Raw genomic sequence first — 12652 nt, forward strand, 5'->3', positions numbered from 1 at the left:
TGAGATGCGAAGCATCCGAAGGCGCTGGAAATGGGCTGAGCACAGTGTCTCGTGTCTGCTAGGCCTGAAGTCCGTTTGTCCCATCGCTTGAAGCGATTTACGCAGCATTTTGGGTTTGGTCAGCGGGGACCTGCGCGACCTGTGCATTGGAAAGTGAAAGAACGGAGCAAAGCTTTTTTTTTTCGAATATCTGCAAACAATGCATGAACATGGGGTGCGAACCCGCAATAGCAGACGACAATAAAGCGCGGCCGCCGCTTACCCATGCAGAGCCATATATATCGTAAAATGTGGCCGAATAAATACGTGAAAGAGTGCGTGTGGTGTGGGGGCTACGCCACGATGTACCACGTCACCTGGGGCTGTGAAAAAGAACATTTACTACCCAAGATAACTAGCCCTAGTCTGGAGCAGTGGGACGCCCTTCTGAGTGACTCCGACCCTAGCACAGAGTTTATGCTGGTGACGATTGATGTTTCGTGCTCTCTGGGGTGATGCAGTCATCCATCTACGTACGCAGTTCATTTGAGATGCGAAGCATCCGAAGGCGCTGGTAATGGGCTGAGCACAGTGTCTCGTGTCTGCTAGGCCTGAAGTCCGTTTGTCCCATCGCTTGAAGCGATTTTCGCAGCATTTTGGGTTTGGTCAGCGGGGACCTGCGCGACCTGTGCATTGGAAGGTGAAAGAACGGAGCAAAGCTTTTTTTTTCGAATATCTGCAAACAATGCATGAACATGGGGTGCGAACCCGCAATAGCAGACGACAATAAAACGCGGCCGCCGCTTACCCAAGCAGAGCCATATATATCATAAAATGTGGCCGAATAAATACGTGAAAGAGTGCGTGTGGTGTGGGGGCTAGCTACGCCACGATGTACCACGTCACCTGGGGCTGTGAAAAAGAACATTTACTACCCAAGATAACTAGCCCTAGTCTGGAGCAGTGGGACGCCCTTCTGAGTGACTCCGACCCGAGCACAGAGTTTATGCTGGTGACGAGGGCGAAGACGGAGGCCAACGGGATCCTGGAATAGGGAAGACCGACGACTGAAGCCCCAAAACTCTCCCTTCCCCGCCCCCTAACTCTTTTCTTCTGAAATAAATATTTTCACTACTGCTATACTACTACTAAAGATCCCCAGGTGGTCGAAATTATTCCGAAGCCCTCCACTACGGCACCTCTTCCTATTTACTTTTTCACTCCCACTTTCCTCCCTTCCCTCACGGCGCGATTGAGATGTCCACCGACAAGTTAGACAGTTACTGCTGATTTTTCCTTTACCTAGAACCATTTATTTTTCAAACCTCCGGCAGCGGAGCACCGTTTCTGTACACTTCCTCGCACTATGTACTTACATGGCAGTGCGCATTACTCGACTCCAGGCATGGGCGTCCGGAGGGGGGGGCAAGGGGGGGCGGCTGCACCCCCCTGGAAAATCACTCACTCGAACCGTGAGTGATGGCCGCACGTCAGGGGCGGCGGTGCGCTCAGCCAAAAGAGTAAAAGCGGCCCTGCTTCCACGCTTTGGGTCACATCTGCAAAGTGCCGCGTCCGGGGACGCGTCGTTGCAGACATACAGCGGCACCGGCGAGCATGTGTTTCGAGCCGTCTTGAGATGTGTGCCTGTTTCTTTGATCTCTAGAGAGATAGCGACACGGAGGCAGACAGTGCACACCCCGGCCACCGATGAATTCTTCAGGAGGGAGGGACAAATCAGCCGTGTCCATCCCCGCTTTGTCGGACTGCTCAGGGGCAAGCGGGCGATGAGTTGGCGCCGCCGCCGCTCGCTGTCTCCTCCGATCCACGGGAGAGCGCAGTTCGGTACAAGCGCCGCTTTCAGAATTTTCGGCAAAGGGGATTAGCTGCTTTTGTTCACGGCGACGCAGTCTCCAGAGGCGCCCCCACACCAGCGTTCCTTGCGTCTTCTCCGGAAACCAGCGCCTTTGGTCAAGGCAGCCCGATGGCGCCTGCCTGGCTCGCCTGTCACCTCTGGCTGGGCCTCAAATCCCAACAGCGCCCATGTACTGTGCGATGTCAGTGCATGGTAAAGAGACCGTCCGTCCCTCATAGCCTGAGTCGTTTTGGGGCTCTGAACCTCATAAAAACACACAAAACAAATTTTCCGACTGGAGTGGCGAGTGTCCCTTCCCCTCGGAAGTCGCGCGGCGTTCCTTGCGTGTGCTGTAATGATCGGAGGCCCAGCCAGCGGAGAACGGCGAGACAGTCAGGCGTCATCAGGTATGCGGCCAAAAGCGCTGCTGTTTCTCGGAGAAGACGCAAGGAAAAGCTGGCCTGGAGGCGGCTTCTGGCTCGGCGTTTGCGGGGACAAAGGCTCTAATCCCCTTCGCCGGCGATGCTGAATGCGGCTCTGGTGCCGGACTGCGTTCCTGGGGACTGGCAGCGGAAACAGGCGAGCCAGACCGGCGTCATCAGGCTACTGCGACGGAAAGCGCTGCTGTCCGGGGGAGACAAAAGAGACACTGCGTGGGGCAGACGGCGTCGGCGTACACATAGACGTCTAATCCCTTCGCCGGGAAGGCTGAGCGCGGTGCTTCTCCCGGACTGCCCGTGGACTGACCGACGAGACCCAGTGGCGACGACGGCGGGGCGGCGGCGCCGCTAACTCATTACCCGCGTGCGCCCTGGGCAGCAGACAAAGCCGAGGGGCGACACGGCTGATTTGTCCCTTCCACTGAACTGAAGAGGTCACCGGTGTGAGCGGTCAGCGCTCGCGTCCCCATCGATCAGGATCGTCACTCAGCAGCAAACGACTTTTGGGCCTGGGAAAACAGTTCGCGACTCAGAGACGCCAAGTTCCTCCTTGCCCGTGTAGCCGCCGCCGCTCGCTGTGCCTCCGATCCACGGGAGAGCGCAGTGCGGTAGAAGCGCCGCTATCAGAATCTTCGGCAAAGGGGATTAGCATCTTTTGTTCACGGCGACGCAGTCTCCAGAGGCGCCCCCACACCAGCGTCCCTTGCGTCTTCTCCGAAAACCAGCGCCTTTGGTCAACGCAGCCCGATGGCGCCTGCCTGGCTAGCGTGTCACCTCTGGCTGGGCCTCAAATGACAACAGCGCCCGTGTACTGTGCGAGGTCAGTGCCCGGTAAAGAAACCCAGGTGGTCGACATTATCCGGAACTCTGTACTACTCCGTTCCTCATAGCCTGAGTCGTTTTGGGGCTCTGAACACCATAAAAACACACAAAACAAATTTTCCTACCGGAGTGGCGAGTGTCCCTTCCCCTTGGAAGTCGCACGGAAGTAAGCCCTTGCACGTGTGCGCGCCTCTGTATTTGTGCTTCGGTGTTTTTAGTGGCCGTTTGTCAACGAAGCTGAGAACAACCAAGACAGTGGACGAGAAAGCGACGAGCGGCGAGCAGTGTGCGTGCGGTTGCTCGACTGTGCGGATGCGCGAGCAAGATGGAGCGAGGTGTATGAAGCTGCGAGCGTGCATTTATCTTGTAAATAAGTTTTCGTTGTATGTATAGACATCTTTTGTTTTCAACGTACGCGTTCAACCGTTTTTCCAATCAATGTGTGTGATGAGTGTGCACCGAGAGCGTGTAATGAAGCACAGAAATGAATTTATCACCCGTGTAATCACGCAATTCGCCCAGAAAAATCAGAAGAGTCTACAGTTGCTGTTCAAGGAAGACTGACTGAGTGACTGTAGTTGCGTGTTTGTGACCATATTGTGCTGTGTGCTGGTCATCAATCCGGGTGAGTCGAGAACCCGTATGCAGCAATACTGAGCACTCTTCTCCACGAAGTGACAGTATATTTTTGGATTTTTTATTAATTTTAATTGTTTCTTCGTTGATAAACTGCAATGTATCTCTCCTAGCCACACTTTAATTTGCTGTTTGTAATTTTTATTTCATGTGTGTATTTCACATATTTTTTATTTATATATAAATAAATAAATTCATACCGCAAATAGTGCCTTTTTGCTACGAACATGCCCCCCCCCCCCCCCTCCGGCGCCAACAACCAATGGGGCCCCCCCCTGCAAAAAATTCTGCGGACGCCCTTGACTCCAGGCATACCTGTGGGTTCACAAAGGCAAATTTTTAGGTGGTTCGCGAACTTATTAACCCAATGATGAAGCCACACATGACGATGCGACTGTTGTGTTTATGTTTGGTTTGGTTTATTAGGGTTTAACATCCCAAAGCGACTCAGGCTATGAGGGACGCGTAGTGAAGGGCTCCCAAAATTTCGACCACCTGGGGTGACATCGCACAGTACACGGGCCTCTAGAATTTCGCCTTCAACGAAATTCGGCCGCCGCGGCCGGGATCGAACCCGCGTCTTTCGGGTCAGCAGCCGAGTGCCGTAACCACTGAGCCACCGCGGCGGGTGGTTATGTTTATGTTATAGGAGGGTTGCAATGAGAATGTTTTATGCTTTGGCATATTATGTGGCCATGGGCTTGGGTACCTCAGTGTCAGAGCGCAGTGCGTTTGCGGGCAGCGTCCCGAGAGCGTTCGCCCTCTGTTCAACCTACTGCACCTTTGTGGCTTTGGCCACTCTGTACGTGCAACGTTCCGAGCACGTCTCGGCTGCGTTTGTGGACAGCGTTCCGATTCCGTTCGCCCTCATGTGCGACCCGCCACCCGTTTGCGGCTTTTGTTCACCCGCATAGTGCAACGTTCGGAGCATGACGTTCCGCCTATAGCTCGGCTGCACCCACGGCCTTCCCACAACGCGACTGGTGTACCACGCCGCCGTTGGCGGTTTTATCATCACTGCGGCGCGGTCACTGCACATGAGTGCGGTCCCAGCTGCTAAGCACACGCGGCACGTTCGAATCACACCACAAATGTTGAGCGATAGCCGCTAGAGTTGTTGGAAAAGCTTTACCCCTTGCAGATCTCAACACCCGTGCGCGCGCTACCGCTCTCACTGCGTGCTGCAACGTGTCGTCCCTCCATGGCGCCTATCCCTTCTGCTCCTCTTCTCTGCCTTCCCCCTCCCCGTCCGGGTGAAGAGGAAAGACGTGAAAGCGGACGACACCGACGACGGCGGAACCGAGATAGTTATAACAGCTGTCGCAGTAAAAAACCACCACCGTCCGAAACGCAGAAACGTCCGTTCCCGTACTTTTTTTTTTTTGCCGCAGGAGTGCACTGGTTTCTCCAACAAAGAGGGGGTAAATTCTCCACACTCCTCCGCCCCTCTCCGTGTCCCTGCATGGCTTGTCAGTTGTCCACCATAATAAGCCTATGGCTTATATTCAAATTCACTTTATTCAAATTCTGGTAGAAAGCAAGTATACATCACGAGCAAGAGAGTTTAAAAGAGGATTATTCTACCAAGGAAGACGAGGCAAAAGGCGTTTCATCTACGCCTGACAAGGCCTCGCCTCTTGGCGAGAAGCATTGCACTCTCTATGCTACAAAAGCCGTTGAAAAAAATATATTGCACCTTTCATTACGTGCAGAAAACACAAGCATTGTGAACAAGCATTATACGAAATTAAAACCGTAAGTACTACAGAAAACAAGAGAATTTTTCTTCAAAAAAAGAAACAAGCTTACATCACAACCTGTTAGTTATTATTGTGTCAAAAGGCAAGAACCACAGTTGCATAAATATTTATCTCAACAAAAGATTAGCTCCTAACCAGAAAATTATTACAGTGTCAAAAGCATGAAAAAGCAACATTTGTATCGACATATTTCAATAATCTAACAAGGAACACAGCAATACAAACCTAAATGAGATAACAAAGAGACAGGTCATTTTTTTTCTACCAGGAGGACTTTTTTTATCCGTGCTTTATAAGTTGGTTGGTTGGTTTATGGGGTTTAACGTCCCAAAGCGACTGAGGCTATGAGAGACGCCGTAGTGGAGGGCTCCGGAAATTTCGACCACCTGGGGTTCTTTAACGTGCACTGACATCGCACAGTACACGGGCCTCGAATTTCTCCTCCAAAGAAATTCAACCGCCGCGGCCGGGATCGAACCCGCGTCTTTCGGGACAGCAGCCGAGCACCATAGCCAATACGGTGACACTACATTCACTGCGATGTCAATAAGTTCTGGAAACAAATTTAAAAGGACAGGAATCTGGTAGTTTAACGATTGTGTACCATAGGAAGTTCTGACTTTTTAAGGCGGAAGCCTTTAATGCCTCATCGGTGTAAGCAGGAGTTGTCGACAGAAATGTCACGCTTTTCAATTGGTCGAAATGGCTGTGACGTCACAGTGCGCGAATTTCAAACGGGGTCAATTGTACTTCGGCTAGTAACCATGCACCCAATTAAAGGGATCGTACATAGTGGTGATCCAAGTAAGTGGGAATGAGTTTAGTTAATTATTAAATTAGCCTAATTAACATTTCTAGTCAGACCACAAAAAAAAAATTCACAACCTGTTGTAGCCTGTTCCGTGATGCCCTGCCGTCGTGATACCATATCAGAAAGCCCGCGTTGACTGACTGCCTATAAGATTGGCGTAATGCCCTGCAGGACCTCTGTGTGCCTCCGACTGTAGATACATCACACTAATTGCATTTTCTTTGTCATAGAGCGTACAGCTCTTAAATTCATGAGGATAAAAACCCGAGTGATTGCTGTCACCAAAGTTTAAGCAAAAAAAATGGCTGGGGCTTAGCTTTGGTGAAGCCTGACAGGTTGCGAACAAAAAGCGCAGCGCCTCGAACAGAAGGAACGCAGTGCACCGCGTCTACAGTATGCAGTATTGCAACTAGTATGCAGTATTGCAATCTTGAATTAATCATGGTATAATAAAGCTGGCGTTTGAACCATGCTGGGAGCATAAACTTAAATCTATTTAGCATTCCATATTGGCATATTGGTAGATATGGCCTATCGCAAACCGCGAAATGGTAGCAGATTTCGTTGACCACTAGAAAACCTTCAAGGCGGCAGGGTTGCTGTTTCTGGTGCGTGGAAAATGCTGTCCTTCAACGATGTATGCCGCCTAATATGGGCAGCGGTATATGCAAGTGGACAGCCGAGTAGGCGCCCGCGTTTGGCTACACCGCCGTAAACAATGTTCGCTGAACCCATGCCAGCTACGGCGTGCAGGTGTTTGGACCGAACTCATAAACACCCGACGCAACCGTTCGCACACTCCTGATAATAAGCGATCATAAAAAATAAAAGGATATCTCCGCGTAAGCAAATGCTACGACCATTTCCTGCCCCACGGGGAGAGAATGCACGCCGCGACCGCACGCAGCGAGACGCAAACGCGGAACTGCGCGCTGGCCGGCCTACGCACGAAGCTGGCGCTTAAACATCCGGAAATCAATATTGAAGTCATTCCAACAGCTTGAGTGATCTGGCCACCGTGTATGCAAGTGTGTCCCCGTTCACACCGTGTTCTGTGGCCGACTACCGAATATCCCTGCCGCATTATATACCTCCTTCGTGTTGTCAGGATCACCGCGCTGATTGGTCCCGACTTCGAAGGCATGTGCTCAGCTGGCCGACGCCTGGCGGCCTGGCGCTATATATGGCGCCCTCTAGGCGATCTGCGCACGCTCAGTGGCGACGCGCGGGAGCGGATCATGGCAGGGGATTGCAGATCGCGCTATGCTGCAGCATCTCTATTAACGGGTTGTTTCCCCAACGTTGGCATGTAAACAGGAGTATAAGCATAGGCATTGTCCATATTACTGGCGCAGGGAGCAATGGCATTTAGCGCCGTGGACCAGTCCGGGACATATTTTCGTACGATAAGGTAAAGGGCCTTGATGAAGGAAGGGAGAGGGGGGGGGGGGGGGGGGCTAGCTATGAGCGATGGCTTTGGGTGAGGTACATGCTCACAAAAGCCGCTCAGAAAGTCCGCAACAAATACTGCCACAATGTCAAAAATATCGCGATCGTTCAGGTGTTCAGTTCTAGATGGCCATTGTTTTTCAATATGTGGAGCGAAGGCACGGCAGAATTATTGCTCCACTATTACAGCAGTCTTATATACATGGCTATTGAGCCGAGTTTTAAGAATAAGCGCAGAAAAGTGAGAAAGAGCAATAAAATGAAACAGAAGAGTTGAAATGGGTGCCCAGTAGAAGAAGAGCATGCAGCGCTTCCTGCAGGCAGTCATCGCGCAGAAGACATGCATATATATGACTATATCACGCTCAGTGCAATCACTAAAATTGGCTTGGCGTTTTTGTCGCTTTTATTGGTCGCTTGTCGGCGCAGGCGCAGCTCTCAGTTATTCTCGCTGTTCGTTGGGCTGGACTGAATAGACTGCGCAGAGCCGCTCACCAAAAGCCGGTTTGCTAGCGAGTGGTTTATACGTTTTTATCGTTTTACGGAGTTTAACGTCCCAAAGCGGCTCAGGCTATGAGAGGCGCCGTAGTGGAGGGCTCCGGAAATTTCGACCATCTGGGCTTCTTTAACGTGCACTGACATCGCACAGTACACGGTGGTTTATACAACAGAGCAGTTATATACTCTTGTTAGCCGTGCACGTGCGCGCGCACGCACGCACGCATGCACGCACACACACACACACACACACACACACACACACACACACACGCACGCACACACACGCACACACACACACGCACACACACACACACACACACACACACACACACACACACTTCACTTTAAGACCCTCGTTTACATAAGGGGTGGGGCACGCAGAAATGGAAAACAGAATAAGCACACACACACACGCGCACACACACACACACACACACACACACACACACACACACACACACACACACACTTCACTTTAATACCTTAAAGACCCTCGCTAGAGGGTATTACATAAGCGGTGGGGCACACAACACACACACGCATGCACGCACACACACGCACGCACACAACGCACACACGCACGCACTTCACTTTAATACCTTAAAGACCCTTGTTAGAGGGTATTACATAAGGGGTGGGGCACACAGAAATGAAAAACAATAAGCACACACACGCACACACGAACGTACATATACATGCACACACGCACATGCACACACGCATACGCACATGCACACACGCGCGCGCGCGCACGCACACCCAAAGAATAGAAAGCAGACACAACACAAGCCTGAGCGCTCGTGTTACGTCTACAGCCTTTCCTTCGTCCCGAGGGTGTTTTTGAGCGCTGCTGTTAGCACGGATGCGCGTGCGAAGCGAGGTTATACAAATTTGTGCCCAACGTAACGCAACCAGTGGTGCGTTTTATGTTCTTTTAATTTCCTTCAGCATACCAACGCGATCTAAATATAATTTTCAGGTTATGTCACTTTCATAAGGAAAATAAACTGGCGTCTTTACGTTGTAGTGGGTTTTAATCACTGTCAATTTTTTTCAGCGCTGTACTCACCGATCTCCGCCATTATTTTCGACGAAGTAGCCGCGACTAACTGTAGAAGCCTGGCTTAAGAATCCATTCGGGTGAAGGGAAAATTGCATTTCTGAGAAATTTCAAAACCATTAAAGGTCCCTTGTTGTTGGTTTTACACCAAAATTAAATGTTAGTGGTTAGGCCCGGGCCTAGCGTGCGTTAATGATTCCAGCAGAAGTCGGGTTGCCGAGTCTTTCTTTAACCATATAATCGTTGCACTTTACCAGTCTAAACTTCAAACGAATTTACACCCATAAGGTATTTAAATGTGCCAAAATCAAGTCCTTAGGATCCTGATATTAACGTGTAAGAGTGACTGATACACCAACGCAATGGGAATTCAGTTGGCCACAGTTAAGTGCACTTATTCGGAACAGGGGTGCTCTAATATATATCTACACCGTTCGTGGCGGAGCTAACTACATTTCTTCGATAGGTGCGGATCGCTTTCACGATTAATGTCCTTTTAAAGAAAAAAAAACGATGTAAATTGTGGGGTTTAACTTCCCGAAGCGACACATGGGCTATGAGGGACGCGGTATAGGTATCCGAATTTATTTCGGCCACCTCGAGTTCTTTACGTGCGCTGATGTCGTTCGCTAAAAAAGGCCTATCGTACCCTCTACTGTCGCAATGATTTAAGGATAATATGTTTTTTTTTTTTCATCCTGCAGCGATTGTGTCGTAATTGTGTCAGTCCACTCCGTAAACCAATTTCCACCCTTAAGGATGTTTAAGTGTGTAACTCGGGCCTGTTTTTTTTTTTTTTTTTGCATCCCGCTTATGCCCCTATTCCGCCGAGGTCGAGCGGTGCCACAAGAGATAAAAATCGATGTGAATCACAGCTGGTACGCGTAATAGCAAAGTCAAACTAACGCCAGATTTCACACCTTACGCTCCATATGTGGAAGAAAATGCGGTACGCGGGCCGCGCGGATAATTGCCGGCGCGGTCTTGCATGTCCTGCCGAGCGGACAGAACGGAGAAAGCTCTCTCTCTTGGCAGCGGGGACACGCAGTCTGAAGCGGCCCACTGCCGGAACAACGAGGAATAAAAATGCGGCGCGCAAAAGTATCGGCGCGAGATCTCGAAACGCCCGGGCAACGCCTTCCATTGATTGCCCTTCGTGCCGGTAGGCCGTTTGCCAGCGCTGCTGCTGCTGCTGCTGCCACGTACGTGTACGCGTATATGCATAAGTTAAATGCGGCAGCGTGCTCGACGCACGGGCCGCAGAAGATTCTGCTCGTATACCATTGCGTCTCGACTAGATACACGCGCCGTTCCTCGGTGGTCGGACGATGTTCGACCTTGACAGAGTTTGTGCGTGGGCGGAGACGACACGGACACGGCGGTGTCCTATACGCCTACAAAACCCACAGTCGCGCTTGGCGGGGCCCGCTTGGTCAGTCTATGGGCGACCGCCATATTTCCCCCTTCCGTGCTACCAAATGCGCGCGCAAATGACGCGTGGTATTTTCATAAGGACGGGGGACTCTATTCCGCGTGCGCGTTCCTTATGTATAAATGAGAGTGTAATGTACCGTGAGCGAATAACAAGCTTTGGTCGATGGCAGACGTACAAGCTGGGATCGGAAGGACAGCTCGAAGCCCACTCGCTATAAACGATCCAATACGTGTAGCATATGTGAAGCAATAAATCTTCCCCTGTCGTTCAGCTAGTGTACTCTGTGAGCCGATATGAGGCGTATAGTTCTGCCTTGACATGTTGAGCGCCTTGGTACGTTGCTGGAGATAAGCGATACAAAACGCACGTAAAAATAATGATTCTTTATTCCGTACCATTCTTTATGTGCCGCCCGTGATTAACACGGCACACGTGACGTCGGGCTAATGAGCAACCGGTCGTTATATTGGATGGCTGTGACGCTCGGTGTGTGCCCTTGAGAAAACTTATATATACTTTATTTATTCGTTCAACTTCGTCTCTGTGAATTTACACTCCCGTCAAAATGTTACGAGAGTAAACAAGATGACGGGCATACGCGCGAGCCGCATGGCCATCGCCCAGTGCACGCTCCTGGCTAGACTGGCTGATCTCAGACTGTTGTTGGCCTTGCCACCGTTGCGAAGCTTCTCCAAATAAATCCCACCTTAAATATGGTGGAGGTGCGGGGTAGCATGCGGCTGCGGAGCTCCAGGACGAGAGGGTTTTAGCCGGAATCTGCCAGTGGGCACTTGTAAGGAGGGGTTTATTTGGAGAAGCTTCGCAACGGTGGCAGGGCCAACAGCAGTCCGAGATCAAGCCAGCAGCGCACACTAGGCTATGGCCATGCGGCTCGCGCGTATGCCCGTCGTCTTCTTTACACGAGGACCACTTGCAGAAACACTATGCATTTTATGTTTGTCAAAATAGAACAGCCCCAGAAGTTTCATCAGTGACGTGTGGCTCGTTATGCACCGACAGCGTATGCTATAGTATTCACCTACCCATCCCCCAAAAAAGAAATAAAAATTACGACTCCCAAGAATGCCGCTAGAGTCCCACTAACTGGACTATAGACGCAATGTCCTTCGGCTCCATACTTTTGACAAAGGTTATGCATGCGTCTTCAATAGGCTGCGCTCTGCTGCATCAGTGCACATGTAACAAAACTAAGAAAAGCAAACAATTTCTTCCCTGAGCACTGTTCAGTGGACATACTTTCTTGTACACGTGTGTGTGTGTGTGTGCGCGCGCGTGTGTGTGTGTGTGAGAGAGGGAGCGCGCAAGGGGGAGGGGCAATTAGTATACGCTGACTGTCCTTCTTCATTATCGCAAAGGTTCTGAGGGGACCTCATGTATCTTTTCTGACTTTTCTCAGCTCTGACGCAAAAGATGCCCAATTACGCCCTTCGGGGCTTTTCTCTCTCTCTCTCTCTAAAAATACCGCACCTGAGCACTTAATTCTGCGCTCACATCCACGAACAAGCCGGAGGCGCCGCTCTACAAAGAAAATGCCGTCTGCGCGCGCGTCATCAGTTGGCGCTTTATGTCTTTTAACCATGCAAATTACCCGAACCAAATGGTCTCGCATTTCTTCAGTATGAATTTACTGGCGAGGAGGGATTGCTTTATACAAGACCGATTTGCCATTTCCACGCCGGCTTCTAAAGCGATCCTTCTTCTCCTGATTTGAAGCATATATCGCTTCTGAGCGTTGGCCGCCTGTTCCGACACCATGGTGTCGTGGCCGCAGGTCGCCTGCTACCGCCACAAACACGCCACTCAGACTGGTCTCAGACCCAGCGGCCAGCGCTCAGAGGCGATAATAATGTCAGTCCAAGCCACGTACTCCAGTGTTTCAAGTCTGC

General features: G+C 50.9%; 1 protein-coding gene across 2 annotated transcripts in view; it reads left to right on the forward strand.

Annotated features, from left to right (window-relative positions):
- Zw (glucose-6-phosphate 1-dehydrogenase Zw) overlaps window positions 1–12652 on the forward strand; it is a 43854-nt gene that overhangs the window by 1238 nt on the left and 29964 nt on the right. The window lies entirely within an intron of this gene.

This window comes from Amblyomma mixtum, chromosome 2 (assembly GCF_055824585.1).
Source record: "Amblyomma mixtum isolate Tamu chromosome 2, ASM5582458v1, whole genome shotgun sequence".
NCBI lineage: Eukaryota > Metazoa > Arthropoda > Arachnida > Ixodida > Ixodidae > Amblyomma > Amblyomma mixtum.